The following is a 14624-nucleotide window of genomic DNA, read 5'->3' on the forward strand; positions in this document are numbered from 1 at the left end:
TTATGTATGAATCTATGTTTATGTCACACATTAATATTATAGTTATCCATGTATTTTCCTTTAAAATACATGTTCTCAAAGATGCAATTTTGATGGGGATATAAGAAGACTGCGCTGAGAGAATACTGTTTCTTACAGGGAGGACTGCAATGACTGCACAGAGACCAACAGAGTGAATTCTGGGCCCTACATTACCAACAATTGTGTTTCCCACGTGAGAGAAAACCCCAGGGTGTGGAAAGCAATTGGGTCTATTCTCAGGTCACACAACTAAACATCATAAGAGTTCCTGAGTCTCAGCAGAAGATTGGACCCCAGCCTAGAACCACATATCTGTGTGCTTTGATCACCATCCCAGACTGAATTGTGGGCCCCACAACTCCAGAGATTGGGTTTTCCAGTTGAGAGAATACACCCCTGTGAATGAAGCAATTGGGACCCCCTGACCTCAGGTCACACAGACAATCCCTGGAAGAGGTCCTTTGCTCTGACAGGCACTCAGTCTCCTGCCCAGAGACCCCAGTGAGCACTTGACAACTGTGGGCCCTAAAGCAACAGAGACAGGTTTACTGTGTTGGGAAAAAAACCCATGGTGAAGGAAATGTCAGGTCCCACCTCAGGGACAAAACAAATAAATTGTACGAATGAAAAGAGGAAGAAAAATTCAAACAGACTATGGCCATCTATAAAGAAATATAGGAATGGAAATGTATGTAATTATGACATGTAAATAGGAAATTTGGGATAACACTGCTACTCAGAACCTAGCACAAAATTGGCCACATTAGAAAACTATGCTCACATTTTAATTTTTGTGTCAGCAAAATATGTTGTCAAAATGAAATCAACAGTTTTATTTTATTTATTTTGAGACAGTATCAAAATATTTTGGCCAAAAGCTCTGTCCCAGACTGTAACCTTTTATTCTCTTGCATTAGCCTCAACTCTCATGTACTAGAGAAACAGAGACATCCACACTTCCTCCAGCCTGGCTTCTATTTTAACCATATTAGTAAAATTACAATACTTAATACAAAAAAGAAGTTCATAATTACATTATGATCTTAGTATGTTCATTTGATTTGTCAAATTATTTATATTTATTAGGATATAAACATAAAATAATGAAGATATTTCTATTGTTGAGCTCAAAATCCTATCATAAAATTAATTATATCATTACATTTATTAAATTTTCCTGATAATATTTATTTGCTCCACAACTTTGGATAAGCACTAATACTAAGGGAAGGACAGAAATTGTTCCTATTTACATCTTAGACTTCCCTAGACATGAACAACAGTTGGAGGTTTGAAGTTATCACTTTATATGGAACATAATAGGTGTCAAATACTTTGCTTTGTCATTGAAATAAAATGTTTGACTAACTCCCTCCTTACAAGAAAAGTAAAAGACTAAATATTTTCTTTATAGATTTTTAAATTATTAATTTTATATAATATATATGTAGGGTAAAAATATTATAATTTGATATATACACACTGAACTAATTACCATTGTCATTATAATTAATGTGTCTATATTATCATACATGACTTTTAGATATATTTAAAAATAAGGTATACTATAACAGTACAATTTTCCAAAGAAGATATTAATTTACTATATAAAAAGCACTTCAACATATATAATAACGATATAATATAAATCAGAGCCACAATTAAATACCACTTTATACCTGTTCGGGAGCAGCTGCTACAGGATTCAATACAGTGTTGTTGAAGATGTAGAGAAAAGATAATCATTGTGAACAATGGATGGGGAAACTGAAAAAAACTGATATAGCTATCTTCAAGAACATTAAGGAGTTTCCTAAAATATTGATGAAAAATAGTTCAGTCACTAGGTGATTAGTTTAATTTTATATATATATATATATATATATATATATATATATATATATATATATATATATATATATATTCCACTATATTGTTCTGAAAGAATGATTGTTTTTTGTGAACGAAAATATTGCTTATGAAACTAAATGGTTTATGACATGGATGGCAAATAAGCAACTGAAAAAGTAAATTTAATATCAGAAGAAGGAGAAAAGAGAGAACAAGTCAGGAGCCTGACACAGAGGACCTCTGAAAAGCTCTGCCCTGCAGACTATCAATGTAGATGCTGAGTCTTATGATTGCCATTTTCTACCTTTTCAACACATGTGAATTTTCTTACTATTTAAAAAACATTTGCAGAACCATTTTTTGAAGATGCTGTCTTTTTTCCATTGTAATGTTTTTTGGCTTTCTGTCAAAAATCAAGTATCTGTAGGTGTGTGGGTTTATTTCTGGATTTTCTGTTAGATTTCATTGATCTACCAGTTTGTTTATATACCACTACCAAGCAGTTTTTATACTATCGTTCTGTAGTACAGCATGACCAGGGATAGAGACACCTCCAATCGATGTGTTATTATACAAGATTGTTTTGAAAATCCTGGGTATTTTGTTTTGCAATATGAAATTGAGAATTATTTTTAAGGTCCTCTAAAGAATTGTGTTAATACTTTGATAGGAATTGTGTTGAAGCTGTAGATTCCTTTTGGCAGGATGGCCATTTTTCCTGTTAATCCTACCAATCCAGCGAATTGAAGTTTTTTGTTGTTGTTGTTGTTTTGTTTTGTTTTTCAAATAGGACTTTCCTTGATTGGTTAGAGTCATCCCAAAGTACTTTACATAATTTGTGGCTACTATGAAGCATATTTTTTTCCCTAATTATTTTCTCACCCCTTTTTTCTTGCCTATACAGGAGGGCTACTGATTTTTTTTTTTTAAATCAACTTGTAACCTGCCACTTTGCTGACAGTGTTTATCAGCTGAAAGAGTTCTCTGGCTGAATTCTTTTGGTCACTCATATATACTTATACTATTGTCTGCAAACAGTGATACTTTGAATTCTTCCTGATTTGTAACCACTTGATCTCCTTTAGTTGTTTTATTGTTTTGCATAGGTCTTCAAGTATTAAGTTGAAGAGCTGTGAAGAGAGTAGGCAGACTTTTCCCTGATTTCAGTGGAACTGATTTAAATTTCTCTCCTTTATGTTTGATGTTGGATATAGGCTTGCTGTAGTTTATCTTTACTGTGTTTAGGTATGTGTTTTGTATTCCTGATCTCTCCAATGCTTTAAACATGAATGGGTGTTAGATTCTGTCATATGCTCTTTCAGCATCTGAAGAGATGATCATGTGGTTTTTCTCCTACTTTGTTTATATGGTGGATTACATTGATGTATTTCCATATACTGAACCACCCTTGCATGCCTGGAATGAAGCCTACTTGGTAATGGTGGATGATATCTTTTATGTGTTCTCAGATTTGATTTGGAAGTATTTTTTTCTTTTTCTTTTTGTTTATTATTATTAGTTACATTTTATTAACTCTGTATCCCCACTGTATCCCACTCCCTTATTCCCTCCCAATCCCACCCTCCCTCCCTCAGCTTCTCCCTGCCCCTTTCCAAGTCCACGAATTAGGGAGGACCTCCTCCCCTTTCATCTGGCCTTGTTTTATCAGGTATCTTCAAGGCTGGCTGCAAAGTCCTCCTCTGTGGCCTAGCAGGACTGCTCCTCCATTGGGGGGTGGGGAGGTCAAAGAGCCTGCTATTGAGTTCCTGTCAGAGATATTCCTTGTTCCCCTTACTATGGGAAACTAATTGGTTATTGAGCTACCATGAGCTTCATCCAAGTAAAGGTTCTAGTTTATATCCATACATGGTCCTTGGTTGGAGAAACAGTTTCAGAAAAAACCCCTGTGTCCAGATATATATGGTCCTTGTGTGGCTCCTATCCCTTCCCTGTCATACTAACTCCTTTTCTGCCAAAGGTTGGTTATGAGTCTTAGTATCTGTTTTGAAACGCTGCTTGGTAGGGGCTTTCAGATGCCTTCTGTGGTAGTCTCCTGTCATATGTCCAATGAACATCTCATTTGTCTTTCTAAGTGAGGATTGATCATCTTACCTCGTGTCTGCTTTCTTGTTTATCTTCTTGAGGTGTATAGACTTCATTATGTTTATCATATCTTGTAGGTCTATATAAGCGAGTATATACAATGTCTGTCTTTCTTCTTCTGGGATACTTCAAAACTCAGAATGATCTTTTCTAGGTCCCACCATTTGCCTGCAAATTTCATGATTTCCTCACTTTTGATTGCTGAGTAGTATTCCATTGTGTAAAAACACCAAAATTTCTGTATCCATTTCTCCATTGATGGACACCTAGGTTGTTTCCAGGTTCTGGCTATTACGAATAAAGCTGCTATAAACATGGTTGAGAAAATGTCCTTGTCGTGTACTTGAGCAAATTTTGGATATATACCTAGCAGTGGTATAGCTGGGTCTTGAGGAAACTTTACTCCTAATTGTCTGAATAAGTGCCAGATTGACTTCCAAAGTGGTTGTACCAGTTTACATTCCCACCAGCAATGGAGGAGGGTTCCCCTTTCTCCACAACCTCTCCAGCATGTGTTGTCACTTGAGTTTTTCATCTTGGCCATTCTGATGGATATAAGGGGAAATCTCAGGGTCATTTTTATTTGCATTTCCCTAATGGCTAATGAGGTTGAGCATTTCTTTAAGTTTTTCTCTGCCATTCGCTATTGCTCTATCGAGAATTCTCTGTTTAGCTCTGCTCCCCATTTTTTAATTGGATTCCTTGGTTTGTTGCTTTTCAGCTTCTTTAATTCTTTATATATACTTGATATTAGCCCTCTGTCAGATAAAGGGTTGGTGAAGATTCTTTCCCAATCTGAAGGCATTCATTTTGTTTTGATGACGGTGTCCTTTGCTTTACAGAAGCTTTTCAGTTTCATGAGGTCCCATTTATTTATTGTTGCTCTTAGAGCCTGTGCTGTTGGTTTTCTGTTCAGGAAGTTGCCTCCTGTGCTAATGAGTTCTAGGCTGTTCCCCACTTTTTTTTCTAACCGATTTAGAGTATCTGGATTTATGTTGAGGTCTTTGATCCACTTAGACTTTAGTTTTGTGATTTGCAATATTTTATTGAGTTTTTTTTGCATCAATGCTCATGAGATAGAGATGAAGTTCTTTTTTTTTTTGGTTGCATCTTCGTGTGGTTTAGGTATCAACGTGACTTTGGCTTCAAAGAATGAGTTTAGTAATGTTCCTTCTGTTTGTATTTTGTGGAATAGTTTGAAGATAATTGGAGCTAGCACTTCTCTGAAGGTCTGGTAGAATTCTTCACTGATACCATCTGGCCCTGAGCTTTTTTTGGAAGGGAAACTTTTAATGGCTTCTTCTATTTTCTTGTGGGATATAGGACTATTCAATCTTTCAACCTGTTCTTGATTTAATTTTGAAAAAGGGAAATCTATCAAGAAAATTGTCCATTTCATTTAGATTTTCAAAGTTTGTGATGTATAAGCTTTGGTAGTAAGACCCAAAGTTTGTTTGGATTTCCTCAGTGACTGTTGTTATGTAACCTTTTTCATTTCTGATTTTGCTGATTTGGACAGATTCGTTCTGCCTTTTAGGTAGTTTGGCTAAGGGTACGTCTATCTTGTTGATTTTCTCTAAGAACCAGCCCTTTGTTTCATTGCTTCTTTGAATTGTTTTATTTATTTCTAATTTATTGATTTCTGCCCTGAGCTTGAATATTTCCATCTGTCTACCCCTCTTGAGTGTGTCTCCTTTTTTTCCCCTAGGGCTTTCAGGTGAGCTATTAAATTGCTTGTATGAGATGTTTCAAATTTCTTCTTGAAGGCCCTTAGTGCAATGAACTTTTCTCTTAGCACTCTTTTTATTGTGTACCATAAGTTTGGGTATGTTGTGCCTTAATTTTCATTGAATTCAAGGAAGTCTTTAATTTATTTCTTTATTTCTTCCCTTACCCAGCTGTCACTGAGTAGCAAGTTGTTCAGTTTCCCTGTAGGTGTATGTAGCCTTTCGGTATTTCTGTTGTTGTTGAGGTCCAACTTTAGACCATGGTGGTCAGAAAGGATAAGAAGGACTATTTTAATCTTCTTATATCTGCTGAGGCTTGCTTTGTGACCAACTCTATAGTCTATATTTGAGAAGGTTCCATGAGGTGCTGAAAAGAAGGTATAGATTTTTGATTTGGGTGAAAAGTTCTGTAGACTTCTATTAGACCCATTTGATTTAGTACCTCTGTAAGTACCCTAATTTCCCTGTTTAGCATCTGTGTGGATGGTCTGCTCCTTGGTGAGAGTGGAGTATTGAAGTCTCCCACTATTAAGGTGTTGGGATTGATGTGTGATTTCAGCTTTAATAATGTTTCATTTACAACTGTAGGTCGTCTTTTATTTGGGGCATAGATGTTCCAAATTGTGATGTCCTCCTGGTAGAATTATGCTTTGATGAGAATGAAATGTCCTTCCTCATCTTTTTTTGATTAATTTTGTTCGAAAGTCTATTTTAGTAGATATTAGGATAGCTACTCTATCTTATTTTCTTGGTCCATTTCTTTGAAAAACCTTTTTTTTTCAGTTCTTTACTATGAGGTAGTGTTTATTTTTGTTGCAGAGCTGTGTTTATTGGATGCAGCAGAATGTTGGTTCTTGTTTCAGTAACCATTCTATTATTATGTGTCTTTTTATTAGAGAGTTGAGTCCATTGGTGTTGATAGAAAATAGTGAACAATGAATGTTAGTTCCTTTTATTTTGGAGTTGGTGATCTTACTGTGATTCATTGCTTGTTTTCTTTTATTTTTTTGTTGGAAAATTATCTGTATCCTATATTTTCTTAGGTATAGTAGTTTTCATTGAATTGGAGTTTTCCTTCTAGTATCTTCTTTAAGGCTGGTTAGCTGTATAGATATTACTTAAATTTAGTTTTGTCATGTAATTTGTTTTCTCCATCTATGTTGATTGAAAGCTTTCCTGGGTATAGTAGTCTGGGTTGGCATCTGTGGTCTCTTAAAGTCTGCATGACATGTGCCCTGGCCTTTCTGGCTTTCATAGCTTCTGATGAGATGTCTGGTTTGATTCTGATAGGTCTACCTTCATATGTTACTTGGTCTTTTTCTCTTGCTTCCTTTAATATTTTTTCTTTGTTCTGTAGGTTTAGTGTTTTGACTATGTTATGACATGAAGAGTTTCTTTCCTAGTCTAGTGTATTTGGTATTCTATAAGCTTTTTGTATATTTATGGACATCTCTTTCTTTAAGTTGGGAAATTTTTTTCTATGAGTTTTTTGAAAATATTTTCTGGACTTTGGAGCCTGGAATCTTCTTTTTCATCGATCCTTATTATTTTTAGGTTTTTGTCTTTCCATGGCATCCTTGATTTCTTGGATCTTTTGTGTTTGGGACTTGTCTGAGTTTACTTTTTCTTTGAGAGATGTATCAATTTCTGCACTTGTATCTCCATTGCCTGAGTTTCTTTCCTCCATCTCTAGTATTCTGTTGGTGATGCTTACCTTTTTGGTTCCTGATCTTTTCTCTAAGTTCTCCAGCTCCAGGGTTTTCTCTGCTTGCGTTTTCTTTATCGATTCATGCTGTGCACCACTTCCTTAATCTGTTTGAATGTGGATTCTTGCCTTTCTATAATGACTCCTATTTTTTTGTTCATTTCCTCTCTATATGCCACTAATTTTACCTCTACTTGTGAGGCTACAATTGTCTGTATTTCTTTGAGAGCTTTGTTCATTTCCTCTTTATTTGCATCCACTTTTATGGCAATTTTCCTTAGATTTTTGTTTGTTTCTTCTTTATTTGCCTCCACTTTTGTGACTCTTTCTCCTGGAACATAATAATCAAACCATTAAATCTACAGAACAAAGAAAAAAATAGTAGAGCAGAAAAGGGAGGATCCAGGATGGAGGCAAATATCACACAGCATATCTGTGGGGCACAGGATCTAAGACACCAAAATTTGTAGGTGGAGGGACAATTGAATCAGAACATCAACATCGAGGCTCTTTGAGCGAGAGAGGCAACTTGTAAGCTGAGACCATTTGGATCCAGGTCATCTGCAGATGTCTCCTTTGACTGATAATGGTGATGATTCAACCCAACTACACTTCACCTTGAATGGCTTACCTCCTCAGTCTGCACAGAAGTGGGCAACTATTAAGGCCTCCCAGTGGGAGACTGCATGGGCCTCCCAGGTCTGCATCACAGGCAGGCAGCTGTACAGTCAGCTGTACAGCTGTACAGATCATCCCAGTGGGAGTCTGTACTAGCCTCCCAGGTCCGTGGCAGTGGTGGCAGGATGGCAGCTAGCTCTAAAAGGGCCTTCATGCTCTCTGACCGAGACAACAAAAGTGGCTACCCCAAATAAGAGTCTCCCTGAAAAGCAGACAAACAGTGGACAGCACTGAGCTTAGGTTCTCCAACATTCTCATTTGCCCCTGAAGACATATATGTTAGAGTAGAGAACAGGAGAACCACTGTGCTTTCCTATTAAGCCTGCTAGCTAGTGAGTGTGCCTTCAAGTGAGTGTTTGCAGAGCCCCAGATTCAGGATGCCTCTAGGCTAGCAACCAGACATCAGAACCCAGACAAATCTGAATACCAGGAAGACAGTACACCAGGGATTCTTGGGACAGCATTCTCAAAATTGAAGCCCCTGTTCTGTGGGTCTACCAGTGGAATCCATGCAAACTATTTTCAGAACCCAGACAGACCAGAAAATCAGGAAGACAATATGACAGGCCTGTAGGCCAATGAGGTATTCAGGGCACCTGTGCATGAACATTGTGCCTGCAAACAGTATCAGCACCTCTACACTCTCCTGTGCTTAAACCTCAAATTCCAGGCACTTACACAATCTAACATCCTGTCCTTAAAGGCACATTTCTACCCAAACACTCTTGCTTTTATGCCCTCACTTGTGAATCTGTCTGTGACCTTCCACCCTTAGCTACAGCTGAGACACTAACATATTATATCAAACCAGTGGACCACTCTCAACATGCTGAAGAATACTCCAGTCATCAGAGAAAGACTGACCCAGTCTGAAGTACAGACACTAGGATAAAACAGTAAATGTTACATATAAACAGATGGCTAGAGGTTAGCTTAAGAATATATCCAACAAAAATCAGGACATCAAGCATTCACCAGCAAACCCAAAAACAATGGACATGATAATTCATGGGAAACACAGGAAAATGATCTAAATTTTAGGCTTATGAAGATATTATTAGAGGCACATAAAGAGGAAAAGAAGAAAGCTCTCAAAGAAATACAGGCAAATACAGCCAAACAAATAGAGACACAAGTAGAGTTATTAGTGTCATATAGAGAGGAAATGAAGAACAACAACAACAACAAAAATAGAAGCCACTGTGGAAGACAGGCAACCACATTTAAACAGACAAAGGAATTGGTGCAAGACATGAAAAAAGAATTAGAATCAATAAAGAAAACACAGAGGAAATCCTGGAGCTGGAGAACTTAGAAAAAAGATCAGGAACCAAAAAAAAAAAAAAAATCACCAATAGAATAATAAAATACAAGATATGGATGAGAAAATCTCAGGAACTAAACATATAGTTGCAGAAATTGATATATCTCTCAAAGAAAAAGTAAAATCAGAAAAGTTCCAAACACAAAACTTCCAAGAAATCAAGGATGCCATAAAAAGATGAAACATAAGAATAATAGGAAGAGATAAAAAAGTAGATTCCAGGCTCCAAGGTCCTGAAAATATTATCAAGAAAATCAGAGAAGAAAAATTTCCCAACTTAAAGAAAGAGATGTCCATAAACATAGAAGAGGCCTACAGAACACCAAATAGACTAGACCAGAAAAGAAACTACTCAAGTCACATAATAGACAAAACAATAAATCTACAGAACAAAGAAAAAAATGTTAAAAGTAGCAAGGAAAAAAGGCCAAGTACCACATAAAGGATGACTTATCAGAATCACACCAGACATCTCAACAGGAACTATGAAAGTCAAAAGGCACTGGGCAGATGTTATGCAAAGTCTAAGGGACCACAGATGCCAACCCAGAATAATATACCCAGCAAAGCTTTCAATCCACAAAGATGGTGAAAACAAAATTGTCCATGATAAAACTAAACTTAAACAATATCTACATACACATCAGCCAGCCCTACAGAAGATACTAGAAGGAAAACTTCAATCCACTGAATTCAACTACACTCAAGAAAACATAGGATATAGGTTACTTCACAAAGAATAATTACAAGAAAATAAGCATTGAAACACAGTAACACTACCAACTCCATGATAAAAGGAAGTAACACACATTGGTCACTATTATCTAAAAACATAGGTGGAATCAATTATCCAATAAAAAAGACACAGGCTGACAGAATGGTTGCGGAAACAGAATCCAACATCTGTTGCATCCAAGAAACATGCCTCTTCAACAAAGATAAACATTATCTCTGAGTAATGGGCTGGAAAAATGTTTTTTAAAAAAATGGATCCAGAAAACAAGCTGGTGTAGCTATTCTAATATCGAATAAAATAGACTTTCAACCAAAATTAATCAAAAAAGGTGAGGAAGGTCACTTCATTCTCATGAAAGGAAAAATCTACCAAGAGAACATTACAATTCTGAACATCTATGCCCCAAATACTAGGGCACTTACATTTTTAAATGAAACATTATTAAAGCTTAAATAACATATTGATCCCAACACTTTAATAGAGGAAAACTACAACACTCCACTCTCACCAAGGGAAAGATCATCTAGACAGAATCTAAATATAGAAATAATGACACAGAGGTCCCAAATCAAATGGACCTACTAGAGGTCTACAGAACGTTTCACCCAAATTCAAAAGAGTATACGTATTTTCAGGAACTCATGGAATCTTCAAAAAATTGAGCATAAAATTGGTCACAAAGCAAGCCTCAACAGGTACAATAATATAGAAATAATCCATTTTATTCTATGACCACCATGACCTAAAACTAGACCTCAACAACAACAACAAAAAATAACAAAAATCCTACATACACATGGAAACTCAACAGCTCTCAATGAGAGCATTGTCATGGAAGAAATGAAAAATAAAATCAGAGACTTCCTAATACTCAATGAAAATGAAGACACAGCTTACCCAAAATTATGGGACATAATGAAAGGAAAGATAAGAAGAAAGTTCATAGCACTACATGCCTCCAGAAAAAAGTTGGAGATATCTCATATAAGCAACTTAAAGATACACCCAAAGGTACTAGAAAAAGAAGAAGCAGACACACTCAAGAGGAGAAGAGGATTGGAAATAATGAAACCCAGAGTTGAAATCAATGATTTTGAAACAAAGAAAACAATAAAAAAAATAAAAAAAATCACTGAGACCAAGAACTGATTCTTTGAGAAAATCAACAAGATAGACAAACTAACTAAATGGCAGCAAGAAACTATCCAAATCAACAAAGTCAGAAATAAAGAGAGACATAACAACAGACACTGAGGAAATCATTAGGTTTTACTCTAAAAGTTTAAATGCCACAAAATTTGAAAATCTAAATGAAATGGAAAATTTTCTTGATAGATTCCATTTACCAAAATTAAATCAAAATCAGGTAAATAGATTGAATGGTGCTATAACACCCAATAAAAAGGATGCAGTCATCAAAATCTACCATCCAAGAAAAGACCAGGGAGACATGATTTCAGCCCAGAATTCTACCAGACCTTCAAAGAAGAGCTAATTCCATTCTCTTCAAACTCTTACACAAAATAAAAACAAAAGGAAAATCATAACACTCTTATATGAAGTCACAATAACCTTGTACCTAATCCACACACAGACCAAACAAAAAAATAGAAGGTTAGACATAACTCTGTTATGAACATTGATGGAAATAAAATAGTTGCAAACTGTATCCAAGAACACATAAAAGATAACATCCAACATGACCAAGTAGGCTGTATCCCAGGCATTCAAGGGTGGTTCAATATATGGAAATCCATCAATGCAATCTATCATATAAAGAAATGAAAGAGAAAAACCACATGATCTTCTCCTTAAATGTCTAAAAAGCATTTGACAAAAATCCAACACCCATTCATGTTTAAAGGCTTGGAGAGATCAAGGATACAAGGCATATACCAAAACATAGTAAAGACAATCTACAGTAAGTCTATAGTCAACATTAAACTAAAAAGGTCATGAGGGATACAGCTCAGATACAAAGTGAATAAACCATAATTAATAAATATAAAAGATAAAATTAACATTAAAAACATTGTGATATTAGGTAAAAATTCACATTCTGACCAAAAGAATAGAGTTGAAGACCATCACTCCACTCAACTACAGACATCTGATATTTTACAAAGAAGCCAAAAACATACACACTGAAGAAGATACAACAAATGGTGCTGGCCTAAATGGATAGATACATGAAGAACAATGAAAATCTATCCATATCTATCATCCTTCAGAGAACTCACCTCCATATGGATCAAGGTCCTTAATATAGGAGTGTATAACCTTTTACTGATAGAATAGCAAGTATAGAATTGGCTGAAACTCATTTGCAGAGCAAATGACTTTCAACAGAATGCATTAAGAAATTCATAACAATTAGCTAATATTTAGTTTCTTTAGTACTATAGATTCTACTATGTTTATCCTATATTATATGTCTAATATCCATTTATAAGTGAGTGTAGACCATGTGTGTCTTTCTCTGCTTCTGGGATACCTCACTCAGGATGATCTTTTCTAGTTCCATGCATTTGCCTGCAAATTTCATGATTTCTTGTTTTTAGTTGCTGAGTAATATTTCATTGTGTAAATGTATCACAATTTCTACATCCATTCCTCCCTTGACGGACATCTAGGTTGTTTCCAGATCTGGCTATTACAACAAAAGATGCTATGATCATAGTTGAGCATATGTTCTTACTGAATGGTGGGACATCTTTTGGGTTTTTGCCTAGGAGTGGTATAGATAGAACATGAGGTAACATTATTCCTAATTTTCTGAGAAAGTGCCAGATTGATTTTCAAAGTGGGTTGTACAAGTTTACATCCCCTCCAGTAGTGGAAGAGGGTTCCCTTTTGCCTTCATCATATTCAGCATGTATTGTCACTTGATGGAGGAGTATCTAATGGCAAAGAAACACTTAAGGAAATGCTCATTTTTAATTGGATTACTTGGTTTATTGGTGTTTAACTTCTTGAGTTCTTTATATATTCTGGATATTAGCCTTCTGTCAAATGTAAGGTTGGTGATGATCCTTTCCCAGCTTGTAGGCTGTGTTTTTTGTTTGTTTGTTTGCTTGTTTGTTTTTTATGGTTGTTCTGTTTACATTATCCATCAGGGTATCAAAGCAGATGCTGAGACTCTTAATCAAACTTTGGGCAGAATACAGGGAATCATATGGAAGAATGGAGAGATTGAAAGTCTTGGAAGTAGACAGGAGAGCCACAAGGAGACCAACAAAACCAAAGAACTTGGACCAAGGCGGCCCTGCAGAGACCAATACTCCAACCAAGGACCATGCATGGTGATTATCTAGTTGATTTCTTTAACAAGAATTGAAACTTGGTTCTTTCCCCTTTTATTTGCATTTTTCTGTCACTGTTTAGAGAGATGTAAAATATACCGCTGTTCTCCCTTACACTGTCAGATTGATTTGGCTTTCCTCTGTGGATTTGAAAAGAGAGACTGTTCTTGTTTTGATTACCATTTACTGCAATGTTACACATATACATCAACTATTAGTGAATCCCAACTCTTTTCAATATGCCTACACAGAGGAATGTATTAAACAAAGTATGAAAAGAAAGGCCACCAAGAAAATCATATTTCCAGTTTTCTGTGGTTAGATCCTACTGATATTCAGATTCTATATGACTTTTTAAAATGCAGCTAAAACACTTTTCTGTATGAACTGTCAAATGACAATCACTTGAAGACAAGCTTTCATTTTCTTTTATTTATTATTACAAGTTATTCACAGTATTAACATTATGGTTGTAACTACTGTCAGAAATGAAAAGCCGTATGTCATATGAGTTTGAAATGGAAATATATATATATATATATATATATATATATATATATATATATGACTTTTATATATTTTCTACTTAATAATTTATGAAAAAGATTAAGGAAATTACATTTAAATTAGCACTCCTTCCCCCCTTTGGCCACCTGGTTGTTGTACTTATTTCCCATCTGTCCCTTTTTCTCACTCTCTCCCCACTTGGTTCAAGGTCATGGTCACTCTGGAATCTACCAGATGTGTCTACCCTTGGCTATGCTCTCTCACATATCTACAATAAACTTTATCCTCCAATGTAACAAATTTAAATTATCATAGTTTGTAAATTTTGTTGAAGTTTATATAAAAATATTTTATATGAAAAGTTAGCTTTATAATAAAATGGGTATTAAAAGTATTATAACCATTTTTTACTGTATATTTTCATGTAGAAAAATTAATAATCAGCAAGGCACAATGGTACATGCCTATAATGCCAGCACTTTGGTTGGCAGAGGCAGGCTTATCTCTGTGACTTCAAAGTTAGATAGGCCTACATTGTGGGTACAGGACAGCCAAGGTTACACAGAGAAACCATGTCTCAAAAAAATGATCATTTTTTAAAAGTAACAAACATTAATATTCTTTTTATTTTCTTCCAAATGATCAGATTGTATTTCATCTATTCATATAA

This window comes from Psammomys obesus, unplaced genomic scaffold (assembly GCF_907164565.1).
Source record: "Psammomys obesus unplaced genomic scaffold, mPsaObe1.curated_primary_1811, whole genome shotgun sequence".
Lineage (NCBI taxonomy): Eukaryota > Metazoa > Chordata > Mammalia > Rodentia > Muridae > Psammomys > Psammomys obesus.